The sequence below is a fragment of the Schistocerca piceifrons genome, chromosome 11, assembly GCF_021461385.2.
Source record: "Schistocerca piceifrons isolate TAMUIC-IGC-003096 chromosome 11, iqSchPice1.1, whole genome shotgun sequence".
NCBI lineage: Eukaryota > Metazoa > Arthropoda > Insecta > Orthoptera > Acrididae > Schistocerca > Schistocerca piceifrons.
This window is the reverse complement of record NC_060148.1, coordinates 133381449-133387487: the sequence shown is the minus strand read 5'-3', so window position 1 is coordinate 133387487 and position 6039 is coordinate 133381449. Positions and strand designations below refer to the sequence as shown.

General features: G+C 36.6%; 1 pseudogene; it reads right to left on the bottom strand.

Moving 5' to 3' along the window:
- Nucleotides 1-903: 903 nt before the first annotated feature.
- On the bottom strand, nt 904-1021 carry LOC124720559 (annotated as a pseudogene).
- Between the last annotated feature and the right edge of the window lie 5018 nt (nt 1022-6039).

The following is a 6039-nucleotide window of genomic DNA, read 5'->3' as shown; positions in this document are numbered from 1 at the left end:
AGGTGCAGGAATTCATGTTCACAACGAGTTTTATTTCACACGCTAGATGTTCAGCGGAGAACTACATGTAAAATTGACTTAACACTGATGTCAAACTAAACTCCAACTGATATCTGGCAGAGTACAAATTGCCTCTATTTATATGAGTTTTAAACATTTACTGACATTGTTATGTACTAAATTTTTAACACTTAAAACTTTTACATACATCTTCTCAAATTACACAGAAATTTACGTGAAATAAAAGTGAATAATTTCATACAAAGACAGCAAAGATTGTGTTTCTATTAAGACTATAAATTACATGTTTTATCATTACAACAATATCTTTCATTAATTTGCAATTTTTCATTTTACTTACTAAAAGGATATTCACCCTATCATTTTCAGATGAACAGAGGGATTAGTTTTATTGAATGAAAGGCTGAGATTAAATTAATTAAATTTTGTATGAGTAAAACTTTACATTTGTGTATAGTTGTAATTACAATTCCTTTAAGTGACTCAATTAAAACATTAGTATGCTCAATTCTGACTGAAAAATTATCATGTCATATTTCTATTACGGAGTGTGTGCATGAGTGTGTGTATGTTGAACATGTATGTCCTGCTTTCTCCTTGCGTTATACAGGTAAATACCCTGGTTAGTTGACACAAGATTGTTGCTATTTTTTAAGACTTTCCTTACAAATATTCTCCTCCCGAACAGGCCATGAAGGCTCTAAGGTACCGACCGGCCGCCGTGTCATCCTCAGACCATAGGCGTCACTGGATGCGGATATGGAGGGGCATGTGGTCAGAACACCGCTCTCCCAGCCGTATGTCAGTTTACGAGACTGGAGCCACTACTTCTCAATCAAGTAGCTCCTCAGTTTGCCTCAAAAGGGCTGAGTGCAGCCCGCTTGCCAACAGCGCTTGGCATGCCAGACGGTCACCCATCCGAGTGCTAGCCCAGCCCGACAGCGCTTAACTTCGGTGATCTGACGGGAACTGGTGTTACCACTGCGGCAAGGCCGTTGGCCTTACAAATATGATTACTTGTAAAATTTACAGACATGGTAGTGGAAGGATATGTAGTTTCTTGAATAAGGGCTTGCATGAGCTTCTTGATGCAGCATTTTCTATGGCTCTTATAATTCTCTTTTGGCGTATAATACAACTATTGCTAGCAGATGTGTTTCCCCAAAATATTATGCCGTATTGCAGTAAGGCTTCTGCCTGGGCAAAGTATACATCTTTTAGTGTCTCTTTTGATGTGCTGTCAGAAAGACACTTCAAAATTTGAAACTGCTGTCCATAAATATTTATTGCACAAATGTTTTTATAGTATAGATGAATATCTTGAAACATAAAAATTTATTGCTAAAAAACATTGAATCACTTGGGTTAAATATAATGTATGGAAGCTGAACCTTCAGTTGTGATAATATTAAGCCTAAATCGATGTAAATATTCTTGTATGATTTAAAAACATGTATTGTAAATCACAATGACTTGTCCAATATCATATTGTATGCCTTGTACAACAAATGATCAAAAGGATCAATAAAAATGTAATGTAATGTAATGATACAATTTGTTTTCTAGTTTGAAAATGTAAAAATAGTTGTCTTTTGATGACTAAAAATATCGGAACTTTAATCGTTAATTACTCCTTGATTACAATATCAGTTTTATTCCTACAATGTGCCTGAAGTTTGTATAATGTATAAATTATGATGGTACATCAGCTTTCAATCCAACATGTTTCATTCATTCTGCATATTGGTGAGGCCCAACATAAACAATGTCAAAACAATATCTTAAATTAATGCAGATTATTAATTTGCTGAATAAGAAAATCTTCAGTGTATTCGAATCCAGATAACCAGGAAAGACAAAATCAAAACATCATACTGATATAACATATATGCCCTCTTCAGGAGAGTGGGAATGAGACTGATAAAAGGATAGAGGATCACAAAGGGTTGTGGTATTACAATTATGCAAGTCCTTAACACTTTCGAAACTGAAACTTTTTTTATAACATTTCAACACTCACAGCCATAGTCAGATAATTGTACATGCCTTTATTTTTACAACAATACATAGATAAACACACACGGCCAATCCATGCTGACATAATTTGAGTGTGGACATCATCGGTAGTGACAAGAGCGCAACTGACAACTTGGTGAAAGTGCATTTACACTGTGCGTGGCTGTTACATTGTGTGCCAATTTTGATAATGATGAATGATGGGAGCTAAGCACAACGAATCATGAGTCAGTTGCTGGTATTGAATCAGAATGCCTAATCATAATTTTCTATGGTTTGTAAGTAAAGCTAGCTGGTATATTGTTCTATTAGGTTAGCATTTAATATCATTATCACTATTTTCAGCAAAACTGGAAATAAGGCATACAAGTAAGAATGTGTATCTCAGGCTACGCTACACATCAGTCTATTAGAGTTAACATATTTTTGTGGTGAGATCCATTGGTTTCACCAACTTGCAAACAAATTGTCTCAATTTAACCTGATCTAGGCCTCAGATCATGTTACAGGTCAGTCTGCCAGCCCATCTAGTTTTCTTCCATTCACATTTGTTGACTTTGCCAACTCGAAACCATAGTTTTACATTCCAACCTAACCTAGCCCTCAGGTTTCACTACAGGCCAGTCTTTCAGCACATCTAGTTTTCCTCGTTCACCAAATAAATGGGAAAATCAGTAACCAACAATAAAATTCAATATAGCCAGAACAGTAAAAGGTATCCTGGTGCTTTCCATATCGAAAAACAAATCTAATCAGTTTGTATCTTCTGCCAAAAGAAATCAGTAGATTCAGTGATTCTCACTGGCCACTGTATACTGCCACCCAACTGGCTACGTTCAATGGCAACAAATTTCCAACATCAGCACACAATGCAAGAGCCGCCAACTCTATAAGTGCACATGGGCCAGCAGCTTTGTTTCTGCATGGACAGCTTTTATTCACTGCCAGCAGCGTCACTAAGAGTCAACTGATGCAGGAAAGTGAATACTGAGCACTGTGAGGTGAGTGGTATCGCACCCTACTTCTCGGGGGTCTTACACAAAATCATTTCTAAACGTCTCTCTTCCCTTTTGCCTGCTTCATTTGCTGCATTCGTATGCCTTCTCCTTTCATCAATTAAATTTAATACTTCATGAAATAGTGTGCTTTTATGTGTGTTAATCAGCAGTACTGAATATTTTGTGTCTTGGAGGTAAGTACTGTCCCCCAATTCTGTTTCATATGTTTTTGTAGTTTTCTTGAGTGAATTTTCCTTTTGATAAAATTTACTGTCTAGTTTGTTATGCAAGGATTTCCAAAGCTGCTTGTCTTTTTGCCTAGTTGTTACTTGGCTATCTTCACTGTTCCATCTCTCAATGCTACCCAATCATAGATAGTTGAATTTCTTTTCTAATAGTCTGTCAGTCATTCTATAATATTTCCTTTGAAAATCTCAACAATATCTGGTTGTTTAAACTAATCCACGCTGCATTTCATTAATTTTCTATGTTCCTAGAAATTCTTCAATTTAAATCTGCAGTTCATAATCAATAAATTATGGTCAGAGTCCATATCTACCCCTGGACAAGTTTAATAGTTTAAAACAAGGTGTCATAAACTCTGTCTTACCATTTTATAGTTTGTATGAAATCTGAGACTGTCTTCCGAACTCTTCTGCATTTGTAAATAATAGGTTTCAGCTATCGGTCATCCTTTTGAAATTCTGCACTTATTTAACCATTTTTAATGCAAGTCGTAGCAGTGATTAAATTATGCTCCGTGCAAAATCCTATTGTGCCTCCCCTTTCATCTCTTTCCCCAGTCCATGTTCTCATACTATTTTTCCTTCTCTTCCTTTTTCGACTTTCAAATTACAAGCCCTGTTACTTAGCCATATTTGTAATTTTTCCTTTAGAAATGGTCAGTTCCCTGAATGATTAAAGTACTCGTTAGTAAAACTGCTTTATAAAAAGGGACAAAAGGATAATGTAGACAATTTTAGACCTTTTTATTTGCCATATGTGTTTGCTAAAGTCATTGGAAACGTGTATTTAAGAATAATTGATCATTTTATATTACATAATTTGCTACCAAATGTACAATTCAGCTTATTGTCTTTTCTGTGTGAGGTACTGGATGGGTTAAACAAAAGGTTTCGAATGCTAGGCTTAGTTTTTTATTTAACTAAGGCATTTGATTGTGTTGATCACAAAATATTGCTCCAGGAGTTGGACCATTATGGAATATGGGGAGTGGTTCACAATCAGTTCACCTCTTACTTTAAGAACAGACAGCAAAATGTCATTATTCATAGTGTTGAGAATGGCTTTGATGTGGGCTACGGTCAAATGGGGGGCACCCCAGGAATCAGTGTGGGGCTACTCCTGTTCCTTATTTGTATAAATCATATGCCCTTTAGTGGGTAATTCTAAAATATTTCTCTTTGCTGATGACACTAGCTTGGTAGTAAAGGATGTTGTGTGCAACATTGGTTTGGTTTCAAACAGTGCTGTTTATGACATAAGTTCATAGCTTAATCGCAGTAAGAATCAGCTTTTACAGTTTCTAACACACAATACCTGACGTTTTAATTTAATAGAATGGGCATATGATTAGTGAAACTGAACAGTTCAAATTTCTAGGTGTCCAGATATATAGTAAACTGTCATGAATAGCCCACGATCAAGGCCTTGTTCAAAGATTTAATGCTGCCATTTTTACTATTCTAACAGTATCTGAAGTAAGTGGTCATTCGACACAGAAATTAATCTACTTTGCTTATTTTCATTCTCTTATGTCATATGGTATTATATTTTCCCATTCTAAAAGGATATTTTTGGCTCATAAATGGGCAGTTTGGGCAATAAGTGGTGTAAGTTCACAAACCTCTTGTCAACCCCCATTCACTAGTCTGGGTATTTTGACATTTTCCTCTCAGTATATACATAGTGGTCCATTGATCATGATTGAGCCAATTATCTCACAAAATAAGCGTCAAACGAAAAAACTACAAAGAGAGAAACTTGTCTAGCCTGAAGGTAGAAACCAGATGGCGCTACGGTTGGCCCGCTAGATGGCGCTGCCATAGGTCAAACGGATATCAGCTGCGTTTTTTTAAATAGGAATCCCCATTTTTTATCACATATTCGTGTAGTACATAAAGAAATATGAATGTTTTAGTTGGACCACTTTTTTCACTTTGTGTTAGATGGTGCTGTAACAGTCACAAACATATGGCTCACAATTTTAGATGAACAGTTGGTAACAGGTAGGTTTATTAAATTAAAATACAGAACATAGGTACGTTTGAACATTTTATTTCAGTTGTTCCAATGTAATACATGTACCTTTGTGAACTTATCATTTCTGAGAATGCATGCTGTTAGAGCGTGATTACCTGTAAATACTACATTAATGCAATAAATGCTCAAAATGATGTCCGTCAACCTCAATGCATTTGTCAGTACGTGTAACAACATTCCTCTCAACAGTGAATAGTTCACCTTCTGTAATGGTCGCACATGCATTGACAATGTGCTGACGCATGTTGTCAGGCGTTGACGGTGGATCACAATAGCAAATACCCTTCAACTTTCCCCACAGAAAGAAATCCAGGGACGTCAGATCCGGTGAACTTACAGGCCATGGTATAGTGCTTTGACGACCAATCCACCTGTCATGAAATACGCTATTCAATACTGCTTCAACCGCATGTAAGCTATGTGCCGGACAGCCATCATGCTGGAAGTACATCGCCATTCTGTCAAGCAGTGAAACATATTGTAGTAACATCGGTAGAACATTACATAGGAAATCAGCATACATTACACCATTTAGATTGCCATCAATAAAATGGGGGCCAATTATCCTTCCTCCCATAATGCTGCACCATACATTAACCAGCCAAGGTCGCTGATGTTCTACTTGTCGCATCCATCTGGATTTTCTGTTGCCCAATACTGCATATTATGCCGGTTTACGTTACTGCTGTTGGTGGATGATGCTTCGTCGCTAAACAGAACA